The sequence below is a fragment of the Salvelinus namaycush genome, chromosome 29 (assembly GCF_016432855.1).
Source record: "Salvelinus namaycush isolate Seneca chromosome 29, SaNama_1.0, whole genome shotgun sequence".
Lineage (NCBI taxonomy): Eukaryota > Metazoa > Chordata > Actinopteri > Salmoniformes > Salmonidae > Salvelinus > Salvelinus namaycush.
The window spans coordinates 31,522,089-31,535,172 of NC_052335.1; positions in this window are offsets into that span (position 1 = coordinate 31,522,089).

The following is a 13,084-nucleotide window of genomic DNA, read 5'->3' on the forward strand; positions in this document are numbered from 1 at the left end:
TAAACGATAGCTTGAGTGAACTATCCCATTAAGTAAAACAAATTTCAGGTGACATGTAAAATGATTGAAATTGAACAGCTTCTTTAAAACAATCCCTCAGCAATGCTGGGGATGACTGCTGCCATTGTTGAGCTCTGGATAAAAGTTAGTAATATATCTATTGCCTAAGGGCAGACCGAGGGTGGTATGTGGTATATGTAAACAGGGGCGCAACTTTCACTGGGGATGGGGACGGGGGACATGTCCCCCCCCCCCCCACATTCTGAAATTGCATTTTTGTCCCCTCCAGTTTTATAATTGGAATGTGATACAAAACGAGACAATGGTGTGCTTTAGGACCATGCGGATGCCTCCGAGCAGTCGGGTAGGCTGTTTGGAGTGTTTATCTGACTGGAAATTTTAAATAAAAATGATGTCGTCCCCCCACTTCTAAAACCAAAGTCGTGCCCCTGTATGTAAATGATGTCGAGGTATCGAATTCTGCATGAAATAGACAGTAGTAGCATTCATTTGAAAAAGGATGCTGGAAGGTAAAGCCAAGGCTCAAAGAGACATATTCCCCACCCGGTGGGAGAGATATTTTCAGATGCGGGGAATGGGTAAGGTAATCTCCTAAATGATTGCAGATTTAGGAGGAATGGAAACCGTCTACAAAACCATTATAATTTTCAGAACATTGATATTTTTTTCCTGAACAGAAAAGTTGAAAAGCACGCATATGTGCACTCAGAAGGCAGCTTGACTCATAGAGATCCGTGAAAACGCAAAAAAAAAAAAATCATCACAAAGATTAAACCGGACCTTTCTCCAAGCGAAAAGATTAAAATGGATATGCCTTCTGAAAAACAACTAGACACAACTTTGTACTTTTCTGAAATTTCTCCATCTCTCTCTCTCTCTCTCTCTCTCTCTCTCATTATTACTTACATTGTCAAAGTATACATATCGAAAAATAAAAATAAAATATATATGTATATATATATACAAAATATATATATATTTATTTATATTTATATATAAATAAATGGTGGGACCATAGTAGTGGACATGGGATTACCATTAACAACTACAACAACAATATTAATCAGAACAAAAATACATTAAAGCAACAGTAGTAGACCAGTCCCAACATGATTGAGAAGACACATGACCTGGTATGAAAGACAAAACAAAACAAGATGGGAAATATTATCAACATTACTTTGCACTTTTCACTGGCTGTCCCTCAGGTTGTGGCAGGAGGACACATATTTGGCTGCTAAAACTGCACATTTTGGCTTTTCACCCAATAAATATTTGATTTTTTCTTCATCTTTTATAGCTTCAAATTCTTTGTATTGAATTATAATTTTGGGAAATAAATATTCTCTTAGGTCTGAGTATTTGTCACAGTGTAATAGGAAATGCAGCTCTGTCTCTACCTCTCCCCTGGAGCAGAGTGAGCACAGCCTGTCCTCTCTGGGCAGCCAGGTTTGTCTGTGATGACCGGTCTCTATAGCCAGACTGTGCTCACTGAGTCTGTACGTAGTCAATGTTTTCCTCAGTTTTCTATCAGTCACAGTGGTCAGATAGTCTGCCACCATGTACTGTCTGTTTAGAGCCAAATAGCATTGAAGTTTGGTGGTTGTGGTGTCTTTCCAATAGGTGATATATTTTTATTTTTGTTTTGTGATGATTTGGTTGGGTCAGATTTTCTGAGGGCTGTCCTGAGGCTTTATGGGGTTGGTTTGGGTTGGTGAACTGAGCCTCAGAACCAGCTGGCTGAGGGGACTCTTCTCTGGTTTCATCTCTTGACATTGTAGAGCTGTGTGATGGAATGTTTTGGGGTCACTTGTTTTTAGATGGTTGTAAAATTTGATGGCTCTTTTTTCTATTCGAATGAGGAGGGGGTATTGGCCCAATTCTGCCCTACATGCGTTATTTGGAGTTTTTCTTTGTACTTGCAATACAGTCTTGCAAAACTCTGCATGCAATATTTCAATTGGATGTTTGTCCCATTTAGTAAATTCATGATTAGAGAGTGGACCCCATACTTCACTGCCATATAGAACAATTGGTTCTATAACTGATTGAAAAATTTTGAGCCAGATTCTAATTGGAATTTCGATTTTGATGTTCCTTTTAATGGCATAGAATGCTCTTCTTGAAAGCTACCTGTGTTGCTGATATTTAGTCCTAGATATGTGTAGTTTTTGGTGTGTTCTAATAGAACTGTGTCCAAATAGAATTTATATTTGTCATCCTTATTTCCGGACCTTTTTTGGAATATCATTATATTTGTTTTTTTTAGGTTAACGGTCAGAGCCCAGGTCTGACAGAACCTGTGAAGACGATCTAGGTGCTGCTGTAACCCCTCTTTAGTGGGAGACAGCAGCACCAGGTCATCTGCGTACAGCAGACACTTGATTTCAGTGTTGTGTAGGGTGATACCAGGTGCTGCCGATTCTTCTAATGTTTTTGCCAATTCATTAATGTAGATGTTAAATAATGTTGGACTTATTGGGCAGCCCTGTTTCACTCCCCGCCCCTGAGAGAAGAAGTCTGTTTGCTTGTTGCCAATTGTAACCGCACATTTGTTTTTAGTGTACATTGATTTAATAAAATCATATGTTTTCCCTCCAATACCACTTTCTATTAGTTTATAAAAAAGACCTTAGTGCCAAATTGAATCAAATGCTTTCTTGAAATCTACAAAACACAAGTAGATTTTGCCTTTGTTTTGGTTAAATTGTTTATCAATTAGTGTGGAGGGTGTAAATGTGGTCTGTTGTACGATCATTTTTTAGAAATCCAATCTGGCTTCTGCTCAGGACGTTGTGTTCGTCTCTCTCTCTCTCATATATATATATATATAGTAAATATACATTTTCCCCTCAAACGCACTGTGTGGGGCACCAGTGCCAATGTTCAATATGACGCAGATGGCATGTAGCCTACAGAACGAGCACAATTCCATTTCACGAAGAATGATAAGGAATGACTCATTTATCCAGGCCTATAGCTTATATACTATAATTTTCAACAACATCAACAGCTGATTAAACCCAAGGGGCCACAGAAATTAGACTAAATGCAAAATCTTCATCAGATTAATTAGGGCCCATAACAATTAAAACCTCTTTCTGTAATTAACACGGAGAGAGAATATAAAGAATATAAATATAAATCTCTTGATGTATTTTCTTATAGGGCTCGTTAAAACTTTATGATTGCATGCACACAATAACCTTTCAGCAGCATTGAAGATGATAGAACTAATGGGAACATGGCGTGATGCCACGTCTTTGCTCCCGGCCCTGGGGAAACGTGTTTCCCGGACAACAGTGCAGGAGGAGGAGAGAACAGTGGTTGGTGTGTGAAGGCGAATAGCAATAAATGCTAGCTGAAGGACGTTATAATAGAATCGCATACCCTCTGGTTGAAGGTTAAACAGCTATGAGCAGGCCTAGGGTGAACTGCTTGGAGGGATGGTTCCCCAGACCCAGGTTAATCTTCTACCAATGATGCAAATTACATTAATTGCTGGTCAAATAATCTCTTGTGGACAGCCTACGAAAATGAACGTCTGACCAAATTAAATTACTGGGCACATGACAAGACCGTGAATACCCACACACCCTCCCCCCCATCTCTCTGAGGCACTTTACCCTCTCTAGCAGTGTCTCAGTCCGTGCCCTTTGCTGACAGACGAGCCAGGTGCAAAAATGTTTTACGGAGTGCCATGTTATTTTAGCGCTGTCTCAATTCAGTTGATACATTTACAGGCTTATCATTAAGAAAATTGGTCACAAGAGACCGAGACCATAGATATAGATAGAAGTGGTTTTACAAGAGGCCGAGACCATAGAGATAGATAGAAGTGACTTTACAAGAGGCCGAGACCATAGAGATAGATAGAAGTGACTTTACAAGAGGCCGAGACCATAGAGATAGATAGAAGTGGCTTCACAAGAGGCCAAGAACATAGAGATAGATAGAAGTGGTTTCACAAGAGGCTGAGACCATAGAGATAGATAGAAGTGGTTTCACAAGAGGTCGAGAACATAGAGATAGATGGAAGTGACTTCACAAGAGGTCGAGACCATAGAGATAGATAGGGGTGGCAGGTAGCCTAGTGGTTAGAGAGTTGGGCCAGTAACCTAAAAGGTTGCTAGATCAAATCCCCGAGCTGACAAGGTAAAAATCTGTCTTTCTGCCCCTGAACAAGGCAGTTAACCCACTGTTCCTAGGCCATCATTGTAAATAAGAATGTGTTCTTAACTGACTTGTCTAGTTAAATAAAGGTCAAATAAAATAAAAAAGAAGTGGTTTCATAAGAGGCTGAGACCATAGAGATAGATAGAAGTGGTTTCACAAGAGGCTGAGACCATAGAGATAGATAGAAGTGGTTTCACAAGAGGCTGAGACCATAGAGATATATAGAAGTGGTTTCACAAGAGGCTGAGACCCTAGAGATAGATAGAAGTGGTTTCACAAGAGGCTGAGACCCTAGAGATAGATAGAAGTGGTTTCACAAGAGGCTGTGACCATAAAGATAGATAGAACTGCTTCAGGCAAGTTGCTGGTGATTCCCTCCACGACTGATTTTCTCATCGCGAGAGACAATTATATTTTATGAACCGGAACAACCTTCTTCTCAAGTGGTCTCGTCCAATGATCGCAAATGATTTGGGGTTGAAGTAAAAAAAAACAATAAACATTATTGAGTGACTGTTTCATTAAGCATAGGCCCATGGTTCCTCTGGGGCTTAATATTTATTTCACACGTTAGATTCACTCAGATATGCATTTACCATGAATCATTATGTGACAGCAAAGTCTGCATAATGACAATGAACGCGCCTAGACTAATACCTTGGGGTAATGTAACACTCCCACTTGTGCGATGTTGATGGAAATACTGTGCAAATAGCAATAAAACAAGCACAAATATACATGGACAGATGGACCTAAAGTTGCCAATTCAGATGGATGAAGTGCTTCAGTCTACAAGCATAGATGTAAATACTGTACATGAATCTGTACGTTGAGTAAGCAAGTACTTACTATACAGCGCATGATAAATTCCCATTCACGAATTCCTGTCTGAATTCCTGTCCATTGGGGGGCATCCCAGGAAAGTCCAAACCTCTCGGACACTCCAAGGCCATTTAGTAAGTTTCTAACAACCTTACCATCTGTGACACTTTGTTGTCATCATCTTGACCCTGTTCTGATGTCCTCACCTTGACCCTGTTCTGTTGTCATCACCTTGACCCTGTTCTGTTGTCACCACCTTGACTCTGTTCTGTTGTCATCACCTTGACCCTGTTCTGATGTCCTCACCTTGACCCTGTTCTGTTGTCATCACCTTGACCCTGTTCTGTTGTCATCACCTTGACCCTGTTCTGATGTCATCACCTTGACCCTGTTCTGTTGTCATCACCTTGACCCTGTTCTGTTGTCATCACCTTGACCCTGTTCTGTTGTCATCACCTTGACCCTGTTCTGTTGTCACCACCTTGACTCTGTTCTGATGTCCTCACCTTGACCCTGTTCTGTTGTCATCACCTTGACCCTGTTCTGTTGTCATCACCTTGACCCTGTTCTGTTGTCATCACCTTGAGCCTGTTCTGATGTCATCACCTTGACCCTGTTCTGTTGTCATCGTTCTGTTGTCATCACCTTGACCCTGTTCTGTTGTCATCACCTTGACCCTGTTCTGATGTCATCACCTTGACCCTGTTCTGTTGTCATCACCTTGACCCTGTTCTGTTGTCACCACCTTGACCCTGTTCTGTTGTCATCACCACCTTGACTCTGTTCTGATGTCATCACCTTGACCCTGTTCTGTTGTCATCACCTTGACCCTGTTCTGTTGTCATCACCTTGAGCCTGTTCTGATGTCATCACCTTGACCCTGTTCTGTTGTCATCACCTTGACCCTGTTCTGTTGTCATCACCTTGACCCTCTGTCTCCCGATTCTTTGAAGCTCATGCTTCAAAACAAACAGGGTTGAAGAGCAGTAGACGCGTCGGTCAGGGGCCCAGAACCGGACCCCACTAAACCTGTATCAACAACAGCTGAGCGCTCTGTAATAGACGAAAGGTTAAATCCCACCAGGATAGACGGAGCCAGAAAAAATCTTCCAATCACACACACAACCCCCCCCCCCAATCATCTCTTTAGAAGAGATTATAAATGCACTTTATATGTCCCCTCACATCTTATCTATGAGAGCTAATGAAGTTGAAATTTTATTTTCTTTGAACTTATAAGACTTAATTATAGTGTAAGAGGGCAGAGCAGGTGTTGCTGTGTAGTATATATTTAGATGGCAGCTTAGGCGAGAGGACAAAGATATCTTAACAAAAAGCCACAGCACGGAGGTGTGTGGTCTAATTGCATAGCGCAGGATCAGGGAGGAGGAAAAGGTTAGCCAGTATTTCCGCCATTGCAGGCAGACTTCAACGTGCCAAAGGGTGAGTGTGAGACCTGCCAGTCTATAACTATAGCCACTCTGTAACTAGCTTCCACCTGTCCAAACCGCTCAGATCTACAGGAGGGACTAAAGAGGCTCGGGGCCGACAGAACTACTGTTAAGTCCTTCAACAGAAAGGTGAAACCTGCCAGTTTCCCTCACTACTACTCTCTCTCATTAGCCAAAGCACGTCACTGCCTGGTTGCGGCCTGTGTTAAATTCCTAGTCTGTCATCTCTTGTCTCGTCAGGTGATTGTTTTGGCTGCGTTTAGTTCTGCAAGGTCAATGAGATGGATGCCTGGGCTGTACTGCTCTCCATCATGGCTCTAAGAGAAATGTAAAACAACAGTGTGCTCAATTTAAGCTGTCCCAACATTCGCACTCAGACTTTCTTGTTTTGTGTGAGCAATAGAGTTGGATGATAGTCAAAGTTGGCTAGGGTCAATTCAAGTTTTCAATTGAGTCAATTCCAGGAAGTAAGTTGAAATAGCATTTAATGATCTAAAAAGGGCATTCAATTAGGGGGGAATTCTTACCCGAGTTAAGCGTGTGTAAATGGAACGTAAAATCCCTTTTTTTGCACTTTTCTCTCTATGCTTATTCTGACCTTGAACTTAAGCAGGAGAATAGCATGCTATTCACCCTCTATTCCTTTGGGGTGGAGCTCAAGTAAATGAAGGTGTTTTCTACAGATACACCGTATTCCGACATTGACTTTATTCCCTAATAATAACATCATGAATAAATTCTAGCGAACCTACCGGTTCCAAGTGGAAAAAGCATCTACTTCATTTTTTAAGACAGAAATAGCACCATTCTCCATGCACTTGTAATATACAACTTGATACGAGCTGTTGTTAACAGCTCAATGAGTAATCTGTTTGCAGAAGGGGATTGTAAATATAAATGACAGTTGTTTTAGATCTAGTTTACCTTATAATCGCTGGAGACAAATGTGAAACCAGTCATATGGCAACAATCTGAAGCATATCAACTTATCAACTTTCCCACAGGAATGTTTATGAAATGCTTTGCCATTGTGCTGAATTTTTAATGTACAGCCTTTTAATTTTCAGGGATGGGCACTCTCGAATGTCTTAATTATAGGCTACCCCGACTTTCTCTGTTTCCCATTTCTATCATGTTAAAAAATGAGTCACTATCACTATCGACCGTCAGTAGACCTAATAACCACACATATTACGCTGTCCATTTACTGTTAGTTTCCTTCAGTTGGTATAGTCTGCATTATCATTCCATTTATTTACATTGTTTTTCGTTTACCTTCATCTCCCGCTGGGCACTGACGTCAATTCAATATCTACTTCACGTTGGTTCAACGTAATGTCATTGAAATGAAGTGGAAACAATGTTGATTCAACCAGTGTGTGCACAGTGGGTTGCTTCCTTTGTAAACGCTGTCACGGCTGTGTGGTTTTTGCGGAGGATCATTAGTAACATTTGATTATTTATATATTTTTTAAAGACCTCGGCTCATTAAATCGTTATGGAGTGGAGCGCAGACCAAGCCATAACAGCTTGAACCCGACGCATGGTGCAATACTTGGCCGCTTCATCACACAGTTCCATGGTTGGTGCAGGCAAAAGACAAGGGTATAGCCTGCTATTATTATACACTATTCTGCCTATTATAATTATATGTAATTAACAGCTTCGCCCCCCCCCCCCCCCCCCCCCGCAGCTACTTGCCCAAGCCTCCCCAGCTTCTCCTTCACCCAAATCCAGACAGCTGATGTTCTGAAAGAGCTACAAAACCTGGACCCGTACAAATCAGCTGGGCTAGACAATCTGGACCCTCTCTTTCTAAAATTATCCGCCGCCATTGTTGCAATCCCTATTACCAGTCTATTCAACCTCTCTTTCATATCGTCCGAGATCTCTAAAGATTGGAAAGCTGCCGCGGTCATCCCCCTCTTCAAGGGGGGTGACACTCTAGACCCAAACTGTTATAGACCTATATCCATCCTGCCCTGCCTTTCTAAAGTCTTCGAAAGCCAAGTTAATAAACAGATCACTGACCATTTCGAATCCCACCGTACCTTCTCCACTGTGTAATCCGGTTTCCGAGCTGGTCACGGGTGCACCTCAGCCACGCTCAAGGTATTAAACGATATCATAACCGCCATCAATAAAAGACAGTACTGTGCAGCCGTCTTCATCGACCCGGCCAAGGCTTTCGACTCTGTCAATCACTGTATTCTTATCGGCAGACTCAACAGCCTTGGTTTCTCAAATGATTGCCTTGCCTGGTTCACCAACTACTTCTCAGATAGAGTTCAGTGTGTCAAATCAGAGGGCCTGTTGTCCGGACCTCTGGCAGTCTATGGGGGTACCACAGGGTTCAATTCTCAGGCCGACTCTTTTCTCTGTATATATCAACGATGTCGCTCTTGCTGCGGGTGATTCCCTGATCCACCTCTACGTAGACGACATCATTCTGTATACATCTGGCCCTTCTTTGGACACAGTGCTAACAAACCTCCAAACGAGCTTCAATGCCATACAACACTCCTTCCGTGGCCTCCAACTGCTCTTAAACGCCAGTAAAACTAAATGCATGCTTTTCAACCGATCGCTGCCCGCACCTGCCCGCCCGACTAGTATCACTACTCTGTACGGTTCTGACTTAGAATATGTGGACAACTACAAATACCTAGGTGTCTGGCTAGACTGTAAACTCTCCTTCCAGACTCAAATTAAACATCTCCAATCCAAAATGAAATATAGAATCGGCGTCCTATTTCGCAACAAAGCCTCCTTCACTCACTCACACCACCAAACATACCCTCGTAAAACTGACTATCCTGCCGATCCTCGACTTCGGCGATGTAATTTACAAAATAGCCTCCAACACTCTACTCAGCAAACTGGATGCAGTCTATCACAGTGCCATCCGTTTTGTCACCAAAGCCCCATATACCACCCACCACTGTGACCTCGCTACATATTCGTCGCCAGACCCACTGGCTCCAGGTCATCTATAAGTCTTTGCTAGGTAAAGCTCCGCCTTATCTCAGCTCACTGGTCATGATAACAACACCCACCCGTAGCACACGTTCCAGCAGGTATATCTCACTGATCATCCCCAAAACCAACACCTCATTTGGCCGCCTTTCCTTCCAGTTCTCTGCTGCCAATGACTGGAACGAATTGCAAGTTGGAGACTTATATCTCCCTCACTAACTTTAAACATCAGCTATCTGAGCAGCTAACCGATCACTGCAGCTGGACACAGCCCATCTATAAATAGCCCATTCAATCTACCTACCTCATTCCCATATTGTTTAGATTTACTTTTTTTCTCTTTTGCACACCAGTATCACTACTTGCACATCATCATCTGCTCATCTATCACTGCAGAGTTATCTGCTAAATTGTAATTACTTTGCTACTACGGCCTACTATTGCCTTACCTCCTCACGCCATTTGCACACACTGTATATATATACTTTTTTTCTATTGTGTTATTGACTGTATGTTTGTTTATTCCATGTGTAACTATGTGTTGTTGTTTGTGTCGCACTGCTTTGTTTTATCTTGACCAGGTCGCAGTTGTAAATGAGAACTTGTTCTCAACTGACCAACCTGGTTAAATAAAGTTGAAATAAAAAATGTATTACTTTTTTACATTTTTTTATTTACATTCATCCTTTTCACCGTTTTCTTTCTGTCATGCATAAAGACGCTCCAAACCTGTTTTTTTTTAATGATTTATAAATACTTTCCTAAACCTATATAATCTAGAACTGGTGCTGAACTGGAGACAAATATGCATATATTTAGATGGCTCCCGACTGGTGCAGCGGTCTAAGGCACTACAGCTCAGTGCTCGAGGCGTCACTACAGACCCTGATTCAATTCCAGGCTCTATCACAACTGGCCGTGATTGGGTGGCGCACAATTGGCCCAGAGTCATCCGGGTTTGGCCGGGGTAGGCCGTCATTGTAAATAAGAATTTGTTCTTAACTGACTTGCCTAGTTAAATAAAGGTTCAATTAAAGAAATACAATTAAAATATAGCCCTAATATTCTGAACCAGTTCTCTCAATATGTTCTAGTGAGTCTGTCGATAAAATTCTAACTGAAAGGTACACCATTTTTAAGGGATGGCTTAAGATACTGTACAGTACTGAAAACCCTATTGAATGAAAACTCAATGACAAAATCTGTTGAAAGGGCAAGTGGGAGGGTTTCAACTGTTGAATGAAATGTATTCAGAGCGCGTAGCCACACCTGCAGAGCTGGTGACTGAATAAATTAAATCTGAATAGAAAATACTGAGTACTGTGTAGGAAAGGTGTGTGTAGGAAATGTGTACATTTCCTAAGTATGAATCGGCCCCTTAATGAACTGAATTTCCATTCACTGTCTGAATTGAAAACAGAATTGACCCCAACCCTGAGTCAGACAGCAATGTCCATTAATTATAATCCACATAATAATTCACATTGCCGATTGTTACAGGACTATTTTCATGCTTTAGCAAATTAAGATCCTACACCTGCATGCTATCATTGAAGTATGATGAGTAGGTTCACCCTTAAAGTAAATTTATGCTTGATCTGAAAATGTATTCAGACGCTACATATTGAGGGTGTGACGCAATTGCGTAGGCTCCAGATTCGCCCAGAGGCCACATCTTGTAACAGTGAGGAGGTATAGCTCTACATTGACATGATTTGTGGACGGTAGGTGGGGGTGGATGGTCCTGTATAAACACAAACTCACTTCCTTGACAACTTCCTTCACAACAACTCTGCTCTGTTCCGCGAAGCGCAAGAAGTATGAATTCCCTTGCTGCGCAGCCGTATCACCTTAAGTGCTGCACGGCCAATGCAGATGGCAGATTGACCATGTAGCGCCTTTAAACCTGCTCTCTCTCTCTGTGTGTGTGTGTGGCTGCAGGTAGGTATTTAATGAGCATGTCTCTTCCTCCTCTCACCCAGCTGCAGGTAGGTATTTAATGAGCACGTCGCTACCTCCTCTCACTTTTGATAGAGCTTTGAACATCTACAACAAATAAAATGACCATGAACTGTGGGATTTCAAGGGCCTGACATAAGAAATCCGACATGTGGGGTCTATTGAAAATAAACGTGTCAATGCTTTGAGTACAGAAAAATTAAGTCTACAGTACATTGTTAGGCCGCCATTGTAAATAATAACTTGTTCTTACTAGTTCAATTAAAAAAAAAAAAATGATAGTGGGAAACAATACTGTTTTCCTTTCCCAAATTGCACCCTATTCCCTTTATAGTGCACTACTTTTTACTAGGGCCAATATGGCTCTGATCAAAAGTAGGGCACTATGTAGGGAATAGGATGCCATTTGGGAGGCTTCCACCTGGGCTGTATGCAGAAAGAGTCTGAATGAATGCTGATCTACAGTAGGATCAGTTTGGCCCTTTAGATCAAACAATAGCATTTGTGTCTTACAGGATTGGGATAAATTCCATTTAAATTTAGTCAGTTCAGGAATTAAATTTAAATTCCAATTCCCAAATTTCTATGTAAAAAAAAACCATCACATTTTTGGAGGGAATTTCAGTTTTTCTGAGTTTTTCTGAACTTTCTGAATTGGCTGAATTGAAATAGAATTGACCTTACACTGCTCTCGTAACAGCAGCGTTAAGGCCCGTAGTTGTGAGCCATGATCATTGCTTTACCACAATAGCACATGTATTCAAAAAGGTGCCAGGATTCAGACAAGACCTTAGTGGAGAGAGTATTTATATAAGGCACTGTAGTTCAGAGATGGAAGATGACAACCTCTTCATCAGGTGCTATGAATCATGATGGGGTGTATATCAATCAAACACTGTAAATCACAGCAATTCCATAAAGCATTTTTAGCCACAAGTTGTTTTCAGTCTATTACTATAAAGCACTATAGCGTTCACAGCATTTTATTGAGATGCCATTCTCTATCCAAATGATTTTGACTGAAATATTTAGGTTGGCAATACGTTTCATAAAAAAAAATACATTTCAGTTTTTCAAATGTAGAATATGAAGTTATTATTTGTATTTATTTTATAAGGCAGAGTTATTGAGCACTTACTAGTCATACTCATATCACCCTCATTTGGAAAATGAATTACATTTTAACTCTTCATCTTGTAATGAACCATGTTTGTTTGGCGTAAAATCAAGATGGTCAAAACTATTTACAAGTGCATGAAAAGCCCTGCCAATAATATTTTAAAAGCCCCGCCAATAACATTTTAAAAACCCTGCCAATAACCTTTCAAAAGCCCTGTTAATAACCTTTTAAAAGCCCTGCCAATAACCTTTTAAAGGCCCTGTTAATAACACTGTAAAAGCCCTGCCAATAACCTTTAAAAAGCCATGCCAATAATCTTTTAAAAGCCCTGCCAATAACCTTTTTTTTAATCACTGTCAGTCAGTCATTACAGTGCAGCGCGATGCCAGAGCACACACTCTGTCTCGTCCATCCTGATCAGAGAGAAAGGTCACCTGTTCGCCGGGCAGGACGAGCGAGGATGAGTAGGACGCATAAAGATGCACTAGAGATCTCTTATCTTTGCAAACTTTGTCTTTGTCTGATGCCACCAGCTATTGAGGGCTTTTTCTCTTTTAAA